Below are 13,507 nucleotides of genomic sequence, written 5' to 3' on the forward strand. Positions count from 1 at the left end.
CAAACATCCACGCCCAAGGCAGGATTCGAACCTGCGACCGTAGCGGTCTGGCGGTTCCAGACTGCAGCGCCTAGAACCGCACGGCCACTTCGGCCGGCAGTAACATATTGTAATGCACAACCTATGAGGTATGGCTAAATAAAACCATTAATTTGCGCGCAGGACAATTGCAACACCCGAATTGCTGTTCTTTTCGCGATGTAAAACTGAAAGTTGTATGTGTGCTACTCCAAGTGAAGATAGGTGAAAGTCGGAAACGCATACTGGCATGAATAAAAAAAATCATAAAAAAGCGTTGGTTGCTGCACTTCTTAAAATAATATAATTCACAGCCACGGAGCTCAGCAACCACTAAAATGGATACGCCACTGTTAAAAGTTGTTTAATCAAGTATGGGCTGTAGATAGGTTTTTGCGGAGTGGCACATTGCAGGCGCACCAACAGAGGAGGACGTCACCGTGTAGTCACCGGCCTCCGACGTAATGCTCAACTAAAATTGGCGAGGAGTTTATTAACACTGTTGTGTTGTGACGGAAGCAAGACTGGCTCCCTCCTCCCGCCACATTTTATACTTTTTGTGCTCCTTGGCCCGGGTGGTTTCATCCCCCTCCGCATTTGACACCGCTGACCTTTGTACGGCGTCGGCACGGGCACAGCGATCGGTAGTGGGAGGACGGGATTGGCGCGTGCGAGCTCGGTTCCGAAGCGCGGGCGCGAGGGGTGAAGGACGGGGTGGGGGCAGGGAGCAGGGGGAGTTTGAAGGGGCGGGCGGAAGGTGGGGGCGGGAGAGCGGCTAGCACCTTTGTGCCCCGCTCCAGCCTCGGTGCGCCGGATCGATGCTCGGCGCGGTTGCCAGGCGGGCCAGCCTGTCGCTCTGCCACGTTGGCAGCACTGCCCGGAGCGCGCCCGACGATGCGGGGGCGTCGGGGCGGAGGAGGAGACACACACCGACGGACGGCGCGGGGCGGAGAGGGTGGAGGGGGCGGGTAGGAAGATAGGGGGAGGGGTTGTGCCAGCGGCGCGGCGCGGCTCGGTGCAGCTCGGCCAGAACAAAGGCTGGCAGTGGCGCGCCAGGATGGCCCACGGCCCGCAGCCAGAGACGGCGCCGACGCTGCTGCTGCTGCTGCTGCTGCGGCCGCCGCTGCTACAGCTGATCCTTCCAACAGGTACCGTGCCGGCTGGCCGCCAGCGCCTCGCGCCGACGCCACCGCTCGCTTCCACTCCCGCTGTCCACCTCTTACCGCCTTCCAAAGTCAGGCTCTCTCTCTCTCTCTCTCTCTCTCTCTCTCTCTCTCTCTCTCTCCTACCGCAACATTTCTTTGTTCCACGGCTCAAGGTTATTTGCGATTCACAAGGGTTTCCCTCAGTGCTCAGTTCCCATAGCTTCACCACTCGCCGCTACCACTGAATTGCGTGCTCTATACCACCACTGCCGACTCGCCTACATCCAAGCTCTGAAGGTCACTATTACGTGTTAGGCACAGTGTACGTTTTATTGTACCATATTTCACAGTTTCCTCCAAGAGTCGAGACTGGGGAGCAAGAATTACTTCAAACGTGGTTACGAGCAGGCTATCACTGGTCTGAACTTTATCTTCCCGTTCTCTACACTACTAATGCGTAGGAAACTAGTGTACATTCGTAGTTTCCGTCCAGAATGCCGATTCTTTGGTTTGAAAAACAAGTTTCGCGAAATATATTTTTCACGTGAGCAATCTTCCGTTACAGTTATGTCGCTAAGTATACGAACTTGCGTCAGTTCGAGCTGCTCTTCTTTATATATACTCGGTGAACACTCCTCTTAGAGCATTACACGGATCCCACATACTTGAACAGTATTCCAGTACAGGTTGTGCCATTTTTGCTGATTTCTCCCGATGTATTCTACAACTGAGCCAAATCCTTCTACTTACGTCACATCTAACTGAGCCTAATTATTTGTACCATTTCATTTTCTTGCGCTGTGGTACAGCAAGATGTGGTTATATGGTCTGACTAAAAGACTAACAAGTCTTGTTTAAATTAATCAGACGTTGCTACGCGTTCTTTTAAGATTCGTGGAGTAAACAGTTTTGCATCTCTTTTTGCATTCAGAGTCTTTTTGCATTCTGAGCTAATTGCCGATTTTTGCGCTAATTGTCGATTTTTGCACCACACGGATACTTTCTCAAAGCCTTATTGGACACTACTACCGTCTTGGTTTTGGCTGACCAACTCCCACTAAAGCAACGCTGTTACAAATTTAGCAGTTGTGTGTAATTTCAATGTACTTTTATCTTAGAGGGTAGTCGCCCCCCCCCCCCCCCTTTACATTATTGTCTGAAAGTATGGCGTCGGTGTAAACTCAAACGACGTTGCGTTCGTGAGAGTTACACTGATGGACTGTTCTCCAAGATATTTCTCCTGAAGATGGAATTAAGACTTAGAAGCAATTCATGAGTTAAAAGATTCATGGCATATCACGAGTAATTTGTTCCCTTAACAGCTGAACGTAACCACAGCTACGGGTTTTAGGAATGATTGTATGTAAGATACTAGAGATATGTTTGATACAAACGAGGCTGCTACGATTTGCTGTAGCCTCTACGACAGCATTCATGTCGTTTATGATTCTTAACTGGGAATTGGGCTAATGTAATTAACTCCAGCGCTAGGTTTTCTCATCGAAAAAAGTTTTTACACGACGGAAAAAAGAACAGATCTAAGTAGAAAAACGTGTACGTCGCCCTTTCGTGACATCTGGTAGCATCAGCAGATACTGTAGCGACCAACAGGTTACACCCAGCAGCAACAACTGGCCGTCTACCTGTTACAAATTTCAAAAACTGCTGTGCGGGTAATATCCAGCAGCAGTAACACTCCGCTCAGGCTGCTCCGACTACTTGATACTTTGCTGGCAGAGTTTGGAAGCGAATACTGTACGAAAACCCGACCGCTTGGTGATGGCGAGGAAGCAGTAGTTGGTCTCTCTGCTCTTATCTGAGACCCAGAGCAATTTCCGAAGACTAGCTTCTAGTCCGGATGTACCATGAAAAGATAGAACATTATTTGCAGTTCTTGTGAAGCGCTTCTTCTTGATGAGGTGATTCCAAGGGAGCTGCCGCAGTTCATCCTGCGTCAAAAATGAAACCTCGCAAAAATATACAGAACTTCAATTTCAGTTTGTAATCGAAACCACAGTAAGTCATCACCATAGCAACTGAAAAATGAGTTGTAATGTCGTCAGCGTCTTCGCAAGTGTGGCAGTCTGGTGGAAAGATACTTCACCCACCGGTAAATTTCGTAACAGCGACCTAAATGCACCTTTTGAATTTTTGTCACTCACACGCAGCACAATGTTATCACGAATCGTTTAACAAAATGTTCATCTTTCGTGGCACTGGGAAGTATTTCGTGCTCATTCTGCAGTACCTTCTCTCGTGTTAAACATGCAACAGCATAGCTATATCACCGTTCTAATTCGCTTGCCATTCCATTACTTGAGTGTGCTGTGTTCAGAAATTCAGATCCCTTTCCGAATCGATTTTCCTTTTCTTGCTGTTTCGTTACAATTACCCGCTGGCACTACAAACGCTAGAGATGATTATGCATTGCCTTAGATTCTGTGGTTGCTTATGTAAGAACATAGTATATTCAAATTCTGCAAACAGTTTTTGGAACGTTTAACACGAGTCTTTTAGACAACAGAAATTCTTAGGAATTTTAGGAGGAGAATTCGTGGAATTTGGCAGAGACCAGTTAATGTAAAGCTCTTTCTTCGCTTTTTTAAATAGTTTTTGCTGATCTTGTAATTTTCCGTTTGTGCCATAGAAGTTTGTTTCTCCCCCATGAGCCCTTTACCACAGGTTTCAGATTTCCCAATAAATCAGGTCACTTTCGCACTGCTTCCCACGCCTGCATTAATTTTGGGTTGGTTGGTGTCATGTGGACGAAACAGATTTAGATATGTAACCTGCGAATCCCTGTAACGTGCTGGCAAAGTGTACTTTCTTTTAAACTGTAGCATGCATTGCGAATTATTTCCGCTCCATTCCTGGATACAGCTTGGGAAGAAGAACTGCTCACAGGTCTCTGTGCGAGCTTTTGGCAGAATTTCGTTCAGTATAAATAAGGGCAAGTTATGTCGTCATTGGACATTTATGGATTTCTCAGCAAATGGCCGTTTTTAAAACGGACTAAATAAATTTTCACTAAGCAATGGGTATCTTTTTCCTACCTCTACGTTTTCTTCAGCAATCCTGCGATGTTTCGCAAACAGTGAAACAGATCTCCTACCGTCGCGCATTGTATGTACACAATCGATTTTAACTATTGGTCAAACTCCTTCTGGACTAATTAACATGAAGATTTCGTTCTCATGGCAGTTATTTGTTGAACCATTGTACACACATATTTGAACAGTTTATGTTCTGTTGCAAGCGGGTAGCTTTAGTTTCGCGACGACCTCTCTCCCACCTTCCAGACCTACAGTAACAGAAGATCTCTCCTGCATACCAAGAGGGAGAAACACTTCCATAAGAAAGACGTGAAAAAAATGGCTTAGCAACAGCAGTGTAAAGCTTTGAGGGCGACCGCCATTTTTTCACAACCACCTTTCTTCCAGAAGTGCTAGTCCCACTTGTTAAGCAGCAGATCTTGTGACAAGTTTGGAAGGTAGGAGAGGGGCTCTAGCGAAAGTAAAGCTTCCCGCTTGGGACCTGACTGGACAGCTTGGTCGGTAAGAGCATTAACCGCGAAACACAAGGGTCTGATTTCGAGTTCTGCGGCGGCACACAGTTATAATCTGCGATCAAGTTTCAGAGCAGTAGTTTTTCACCCCTTTCCATATTTCTCTTGCAGTGTAAATACGACTCCAAAAGCAGCCTGTGACCACAGAAATACAGTGCCACAGCTCGCTCACAAAAGTCGTATATACAAATCGTCTAGTTCTTATTAATTTAAATAAACGCACCTGATGATAGAAGCTGTAATTACACGAAATGCTCAAGAATTGTTATTGGTTACAGTTGGTTGTATTTCCGACTGAATCTTTTTCGATTTTGCTGCACTGACGAACGTTGCCAAAAACACGAAACTGAACTGGAAGTAGCAAACCGATGGAGCTAGCGCACTGGATTCGCACCCGATAGGATGGCGGTTCATCTGCGACGGGCCACAGACATTTAGACATTTAGGTTTTCCGTGGTTTCCCTAAATCGCTTAAGGAAAATTCCAGGATGGGCCCTCTGGAAAGGACATGGCCGGTCCCCTGCTGATCTTTCCCCAATCCGGGATTCTGTTGCGTCGCTAGTCGTGGCCGTCGAAGCGATGCTGAACCCTAATCTTACTTCTTCGCTGGAGGATGAGCAAGTGCTCATCTATATATGTTTATTCCGCAAGTCACTATGTAGAGCGCGGCGTATTGTAGATTTTCTGCCCTATGCCATTCGCATACTGCGTGACGGGACATGGGCGGGGAGGGGGGGAAGGGGAGAAGGAGGAGGGAGAGACTAACGTCCATGCCCCTCAGCAGTCGCACTTATCTTTTTCTCGTGATCGTTACGCGAGTACGATGACAGCATAATTGTCGCACAGTGTTATTCGAATACATGTTTTCTAAATTTACTCAAGAGCATACCGCGAAAACCACGTCGTCTATATTCCAAGGTCCCCATTTAAGTTTCCCAAGCATTTCTGTTACACTCTGTACCAACGTGGCTCTAAATTCGTTCGACGTCTGTTACCATGCCTACCTGATAATGAGTCCAACCGCTGGAGCTCTAGAATAGGTCGCTCTAGCGTCTTGCGTGCTCTTTCCTTGACGGCTGCACGACGTCTTTCCAGTAATCCTCCCCACAAATGTAGGTGTCCCGTTCGCCTTCCCTAACACTGATTTTACGTCATCGCCGCCTTTCGTATTGCCTCTTAGTGTTACTTCCACGCAGGATGTTAATCAGTGTTCAGCGGTCTACGGCGCTGCAGTCATGGACTGTGCGGCTGGTCCCGGCGGAGGTTCGAGTCCTCCCTCGGGCATGGGTGTGTGTGTGTTTGTACTTAGGATAATTTAGGTCAAGTAGTGTGTAAGCTTAGGATCTGACGACCTTAGCAGTCAAGTCCCATAAGATTTCACACACATTTGAACATTTTTTTCATCAGTGTTCTTGTAATCGAACACATCTACGTCTACGTGACTGCTCTGAAATTCGCACTCGAGTGCCTGGCGCCTGACAGGGGGTTCATATAACAACGTTCACTTCATCTGCCGTTCGACTGTCGACAAAAAGGAACACTTAAATATTTGCGTACGGCTCTGATTTGTCATATTTCGTTATGATCATTATTTCTCCCTATGTATGTGGGCGTAGACAGAATATTTTCGTATTCGGAGGGGGAAGTTGGTGCTCGACATTTTGTGAAAAGTTCTCGCAGCAACGAAAACCGCCCGTCTTTTAATAATTGTCACCCCCATACTCTCTCCCCAATTTCTCAGTAGTACAAAACGAGCAGCCCTTCTTTGGATTTTAACGATGTCTTCTTTCAGTTGTATCTGGTAGGGATCCCATGCCGCACAGCGGTGGTCTGAAGACGGACGAGCGTATTGTAGACAGTCTCTTCAGTAGACCTGTTGCATCTTCTGCCAATAAAGCGCACTCCCTGGTTCGCCTTCTGCTCAACATTATCTAAGTGATCGTTTCAGTTTAAGGTGTTCGTAACTGCAGTGCTTGGGACTCAGCTGAAATAACAACCTTTAGATTCGTGCGATTTATCGTGTAACCGAAATTTATCGACTTCCTGACATTTCATTATTTAGGGTCAACTGTCACTTTTCGCACCATACAGACATCTTGTCTTCACCATATTGCAACTGGTTTTATCTTCTGATGGCTTAACAGACGGTTAATGGCAGCATCATCTCCAAACAATCTAAGAGCGCTGCTAAGATTGTCTCCTAAATCATTTGTATAGATTAGGAACGGTATAGCGCCTATAACACATTCTTGGGCTACGTCAAATATCACTTCTATTTAACTCCATGACTTTCCGTCAGTTACTACGAAATGTGAACTTTCTCAAAAGGAGATAACGAATCCAGTCGCACAGCAGAGACGATACTCCATAGGCAAGCAATTTGATTGTAAGTCGCTTGTGAGGAACGATATCGGAAGCCTTCTGAAAATTTAGAAATACGGAATGAGTTTGAGGACCACTGTCGATAAACTCATTACTTCACGAGAATAAAAGAGCAGGTTACGTTCCATACGATAAGTATTATCTCAATCCGTGCTGTGTGTCAAAAGGTAGTTTTCATCGAGGTAATTCATAATCTTCGGACACAGTATATGTTCCAAAATCGTACTGCAAATCGACGTCAGCGCGTGGATGTCTAACTCAGCGGATTACTCCTACTTCTTTTTTTGTGTGTTGGTATGACCTGTGCAACTTTCCAGTCATCAGTGCAGGTCTATCGTCGACGACTGGTAAGTATGGAGCCTTTATGTTAACGTACTCTGAAAGGAATTAGTTGGTAAGCAGTCTGGACCGGAAGTCTTGCCTTTACTACGTGATTAGAGTTGCTTCGCTACTCGGAGGATATCTACTTCTACCCTTGATTCAAATTTTGAAATATTTACTTCGTATTCTTTGGCGAAGAAATTTCGGAAATCTGTATTTAGTAACTTCGCTTTCGTGGTAGAATCGTTGGTAAAATTACCATTGGGTTACTTTTATCACAGGCATTATCTCATGTTTACCTTGATTTAAGGGAATCTGCCATTCTTTGCGCCAAATGGACATGTTGTCAAAATCTTTGTGCAGTTCCACACAATCCTCCGACGATACTCTCCTGAACATAATCGTTAGCGATTAGAGTTATAGTGCTGTTGATACTATCTGATAAATTATGTATACGTATCATGTATTGAAAACAGACTTTCTGTACGCTTCCTTGGGCCACACCAGATGTTACTTTCGATTCTGTGGAAAACTCGCCGTCCAGTACAACGTACTGGGCTCTGGTAGTGAAATACTGATCTAGCCCATCATTCCGAATGATCGTATCATGATTAGAAGTCGATTTGAATTTACGCGTGCGATTAGAGTACAGGGTTTGGCACATACTATAAGCAGAGCTAGCATAAATGAATCAATCGTTGTCAGAGTTCTGTATTTCCCAAAGTGATACATGTACAGATACGAGTTATGTAGGTATAAAGCCTAGTTTGCGGTGTGGCTGGCAATTGGCGTTATGAGCGATTGCCTTGACAAAATGGCGACAAAGCAGGAAAAGTGCTTTTATGTGTTGAAATAAGCGAGATTTTTATCTGCTGCAAGAGTGGAGCGTGCACTCAGAAGGAATTGTGGAAAAGAACCGCCATGTAAAGTGAACATATAGATGAAGCCGTGGAAAGCGGGAGGGAACATTTTGCACGCCGTCCAAAAAAATCAACGGTCTGCGCAAGCCACGGACTTTGAATATCGCAGCAAATTCTGTGGAGTATCCCGCGACGGCTGTCACATCCCAATCCGAACCGTCTGCAGTTCGTGCAACAATTACAACCGGAAGATTATGGCCATCGCCTTCACTTTTGCGTTACAACGCAGAAAGCGCTTGAGGGCGAACATTACGTCTCCCAAGTTGATATTCTCCGACGAAGCAACCTTCCATTTATCTGGAATTGTTAATCGCCACAATGTGAGAGCATGTGGCATTGAACAGCGTGATGAAACTATGGCGTCACTGACGAAGCTGTATGGTCCATCTTTTTCTCTGAGAAGGCTGTGACGGGTACCTCTTATCTTGATATGTTGCATTTGTAGTGGTTTCCACAACTTTTACGGCTGATTCCGAAAATTTCGTCTTCCTATAAGACCCCTCGCTGGAGCATCCATGCTCTTCGCTAAGTAAATGACGAACATCTGCAGCGCTGAACTGGGCGTTGTGATGAAGATGATGTTGCTCTCTTCTCCCGGTAGCTTAAACCTAACCTAACGCCTTGTGAGCTTTTCCTTTTCGGATACATTAAGGACTGTGTTTACGTAAAAGACTACCAGGAACACGGGAGCAGTTCGGAGAACGCATCAGTGCTGTTGTGATGACCACTGACACGATGTTGCAACAAGGTATGGGACGAACTTGACTGTCTGGGACGAACTTGACTGTCTTGGCCGTGTGTCACGTGACCAGAGCGACACGCTAGATGATTTGTCGAGTGCAAAATGGAAACTTTGCGAGTTTACGGTTGTATTCGTGTATCAATCATATTGTACCTGTGAGGACGGGGCGTGAGTCGTGCTTGGGTAGCTCATTCGGTAGAGCACTTGCCCGCGAAAGGCAGAGTTCGAGTCTCGGTCCGGCACACGGTTTTAATCTGCCAGAAGTTTCATATCAGCGCACACTCCGCTGTAGAGTGAAAATTTCATTCTTGTACCTGTAATAGTTTAGAAAATATAGATGTCTGGAAACGAACGAATCATTTATAGTATTAAGCAGTACAAAGCACTGGGAAGTGCATGGCAGAGTTCTTAACACAGTCCAAATGTTGGCGTTTCTTTCCGTTCCAATGAATTATGGAGCTCGGGAAGAAAGATTAATTGCCTCTGTGTGTGCCGTAATTGATCTCATCTTCCAGGGCTCTTCGTGACCGAAAAGCAGGAGGCTGAAGAGTATGTCTAGATACTGCTATAACCGCTGTAGCGGCTTCTAGTTTTACCGCTAGATTCGCAGGCGACGGCGCCGTCAGATCCGACACAGGTTTCGTGTCTCTCGCGCACAGCGCTTTGGCAGCGACGTTTGTTTGGCGTCTGGCTTGCCGACCTATCGGGCTCGGACGCGCCCCTGTGGCTCTGTATACAGCCGTCGCCGCGCGCGACCTGCTGAGCTAAAACTATCTGCCGGCGGAGCTTCGCCAGCCGAAGCGCATTCGTACGTCTTCGGCGCGCTTTAACAGTGCGGCCGGCCCGACTCGACGCGTAAACTTCCGGCGGCCCGGCCCGGCTCGGTTCTCCGTCAGGCCACGCGAACAACGTTGCATATTCATTCGGCGCGGAGCCCTTGATAAGCCTCGAGACAATGGCCTTTCCTTCGGACGTGTAGTATGCACGGACGTCGACAGGATTTCCACCCGTTTTGTGATTGAATTTCGCACGGCGATGAGCCGCTCTGAATTTCTGTTGCTAGAAAGCACACAGCACGCCGTTCCGCTTGTGCTAGATTTCACGGTACCGGTTGCGATCGTATCTTGCCGGCCGTTAGGCATTCGGTTTTATGTGGACAGATAACGCTGTGCAGTGCTCTCACGCGGCACTTTCCTACGTCAGCAGAGATCGTGGCTCGTGCCAGGATATGTACCTTGCGGCCGACGAGCAGATCGTGAAAAACACAAGTATCACTTTCCTCTAATTTCAAGAGCGTACTCAGAATCGGAGTTACCGGTGAGGCAGTGGGAGGGGGTGGGGGGGGGGGGGGGATGCAACACACATTGATTGATAATAAAGTTTTGAGGTTTCAAGTGGAAGGGTTCTTGGTGCACCTACTACTTGTCGTTATCCATTACATACTCCACCTGTCTTCAGAAGCATACCGAACTGGTATGTCTGTGTTGCGGGCGGGATGCGTGTTCAGTTTACGAAGATAATTATTTTCTAGAGCCCCTATCTGAAAGGTATAAGGAGTACAAAGGGTGGTCCGAAACAGCCTGAAAAGCTTTGTAAGGGTGTTGCAGGGTAGGTTGTGCTGAGAATTAACTGCTAAGCAAAAAAATTCGATACGCTGCGCCGTCTCCGAGTTAATTAGCATTCGCCGCCCGCTGCGGCCGAGCGGTTCTAGGCGCTTCAGTCCGGAACCGCGCGACTGCTCCGGTGGCAGGTTCGAATCCTGCCTCGGGCATGGATGTGTGTGATGTCCTTGGGTTAGTTAAGTTTAGTTCTAAGTTCTAAGAGACTAATGACCTCAGATGTTAAGTCCCATAGTGCTCAGAGCCAATGAACCATTTTTGAATTAGAATTCAAGTTAGTCAGTTAAGCCGTCGCACGCTAAAATTCGGGCGGCCCAGCAGATACAATTGTCAGTTATTCTCATTGTGTAGATGACTGTGCACGGAACTGTTTAGCCTTTGGATCGGATTCGATCCTTACTACCGTCCGATATCCAATTTTTGTGTTCGTCTCTAATTCCATTTTAGGAAACCAAACGAACAACACGTTTGGCACACCGTCTCTGGCGGGCTGCATGAAGGGCAACAAAATTGAAAGGTATAAAGAATGTATAGAGGTTCTATATTAGGGGAACAAATTTGAGGACAATATTATAAAAATGTAAGAGGAAATAAGTGAAGATGAGATAGGACATTTGATACTGCGAGAAGACTTTGACAGAGCACTCAAAGACCTAAGTGGGAAAAGGCAACCGAAATTAGACGAGATTCTCTCAGAATTATTGAGGTCCTTAGGAGAGCCAAGTCACGTCAAAATTATTTCACCTGGTGAGCAAGATATAGGAAATAGGCGAAATACCTTCAGACTTCAGTAAAAATGTAATAATATCATTCCAAAGAAGGTAGAAGTGTCAGTCAGTCAGTTTGGTTCCTCATGGTTGCAAGCTATTGTCACGAAGTATTTACAGAAGGATGCAAAAACCGGTAGAGATAGATCTTGGGGAACATCAGTTTTGCTTTTGGAAATGTAGGAACGTCAAATACCAATTTAAGTGTTAGGAAATATTTTTCTAAAGGTATTTGTCTATAGTGTAGCATTGTTTAGAGGTAACGTGGAAGATAGGCAGTTCAGACAAAAAGCAGAGTAGAAGAATGCTGAGGATGGGTTGCCGACTAACAAATGACAAAACACTGAATCGAATTTGAGAAAAAAGAAATTTATGACGCAACTTGAATAAAAAAAAAATCTTAGGCATCAAGGAACTGTCAGTTGGAAGGATGGGGGTAGAGACGGTAGGAGAGAGGGAGAGACCACAACTCGAATACAGTAAGCACGCCCAAATGGATGTAGGTTGCCAAATCTATGCAGAGAAGACGAGGCTTGCACGGGGTAGACTACTACGCATCAGACCACTGTTCAGACTGACGACCAAAGAAGCAGCAGCGATAACGTCAACAGCCTGCACCACCGCCGCCACCACTCCCCTCCTGCTGGGTACAATTATGACAGCAAACGGCAAGATGATGCCTGATATTTTCACGGACCTGTGTTTGGTTATTCCAAGTTTGGAATTCCGTACTTTTGTTAATTTGGAACCAAGTCCAGTCATGCAAAGGCTTCGAGGGTAAGAAACAATGCGGAATCCTGCATTCCTTTCGCGAAGCTGGTTCAACCCATCATATAAGTAGCGATTGTCGTTTGCTTGGCCATGATGTTTCATTACGAAGTTCAGTGTTTTGTCAGTGTCGTTTTGGATGAGTGAAGAATGAAAGGAAGGGAGGGGGCGCAACCCGGTTCCGGTACATTAACTACCCGCTTAGAATAACGCCCAGTAAGCAACCGAAATTAAATTTTCCAACTGACGGATGGATCACTACCAACAGGCTCAATGACTACACACCATCTGAGACTGCGGGTAGATTATGGATTTGTAGCAAATTCCTTGCCAAAGGTTTGAAGTTCAGGAATAGTGCGACCCAAAATTTCGTCCCATAGTGGCCAAACTGGGCTGATGAAATTTTCTTCCTCTCAGAGTTTCGAACCCACAATACCTGGCTCCCACTAGCGTGTGGTTATGACCTGAACTGCGAAGAAGGAAGCTAAACTCGCTGTGATAAAAATTATATTTGTTTAAGAAATAGCATCTAGTTTCATTATGGAACCTTACAGGTGCCAAGGTAGTTTCGTAACGGAGCCTTACAGCTGTACCAAACGCAATGCGCTTCTGGTCTCACTGAAACTATTAAACATTTTGATGAAAATAAGACTTTGATTTGGAGCAACTATCCTGCCCAATGACAAAAGGCGCTTTCTCTATCTCGTGTTTCACTATTCCTATATGTTAGTGGGCAGTCACGTGAACTAAGGTGGGTGGTAACGCTGTGTTCGCTATGTGGCCGCGAATCGCATACATTTCGTTCTTTTTTGTGATTTGATTATTTGTGGGCTGTGCTTTCTTGAGGGCAGACTGAGAAACCAGCTCAGCATTTGAATTGATGATGGGAGAAATCGACTTAAAAGCAGAACATGGTGCCCTGTATGACGCCAATGGCCGTTGCCCACTGCGCAACTTCCTCGGTTGCATAATTCAAACGCTCCTGCTATTTCATTCTTTTTTTCATATTTTTTATAAGAAACTGTTCACTTATAAAACCGATTTCCTTCTTCACTTTTAACAAGTGTTAGTTATAAATAATATGTTCCGCCCGTTTCTTTATTATACTTTACATGTGAGACAAACAAAAGTTACCTTCTAATCACATAGTACATCAATGGCTGTAGTTGACTATCAGAAGACACCTGCCCATTTCTGACAATACTGCGGCAGAGCATCCCCTTTTGGGATGAGTGTACACATGCTGCCGCGAGGAACCCA

The 13,507-nt window shown here is 45.9% G+C and overlaps 1 protein-coding gene across 1 annotated transcript in view; it reads left to right on the plus strand.

Annotated features, from left to right (window-relative positions):
- Window positions 1–1,078: 1,078 nt before the first annotated feature.
- The window catches only part of LOC124603631 (kinase D-interacting substrate of 220 kDa B), a 388,427-nt gene continuing 375,998 nt past the window's right edge, over window positions 1,079–13,507 (plus strand). The window contains exon 1 of the mRNA XM_047136417.1: window positions 1,079–1,166. The gene's annotated coding sequence lies outside the window, so the exon portion shown is untranslated. The remainder of the gene's footprint in view (window positions 1,167–13,507) is intronic.

The sequence above is a fragment of the Schistocerca americana genome, chromosome 1 (assembly GCF_021461395.2).
Source record: "Schistocerca americana isolate TAMUIC-IGC-003095 chromosome 1, iqSchAmer2.1, whole genome shotgun sequence".
Lineage (NCBI taxonomy): Eukaryota > Metazoa > Arthropoda > Insecta > Orthoptera > Acrididae > Schistocerca > Schistocerca americana.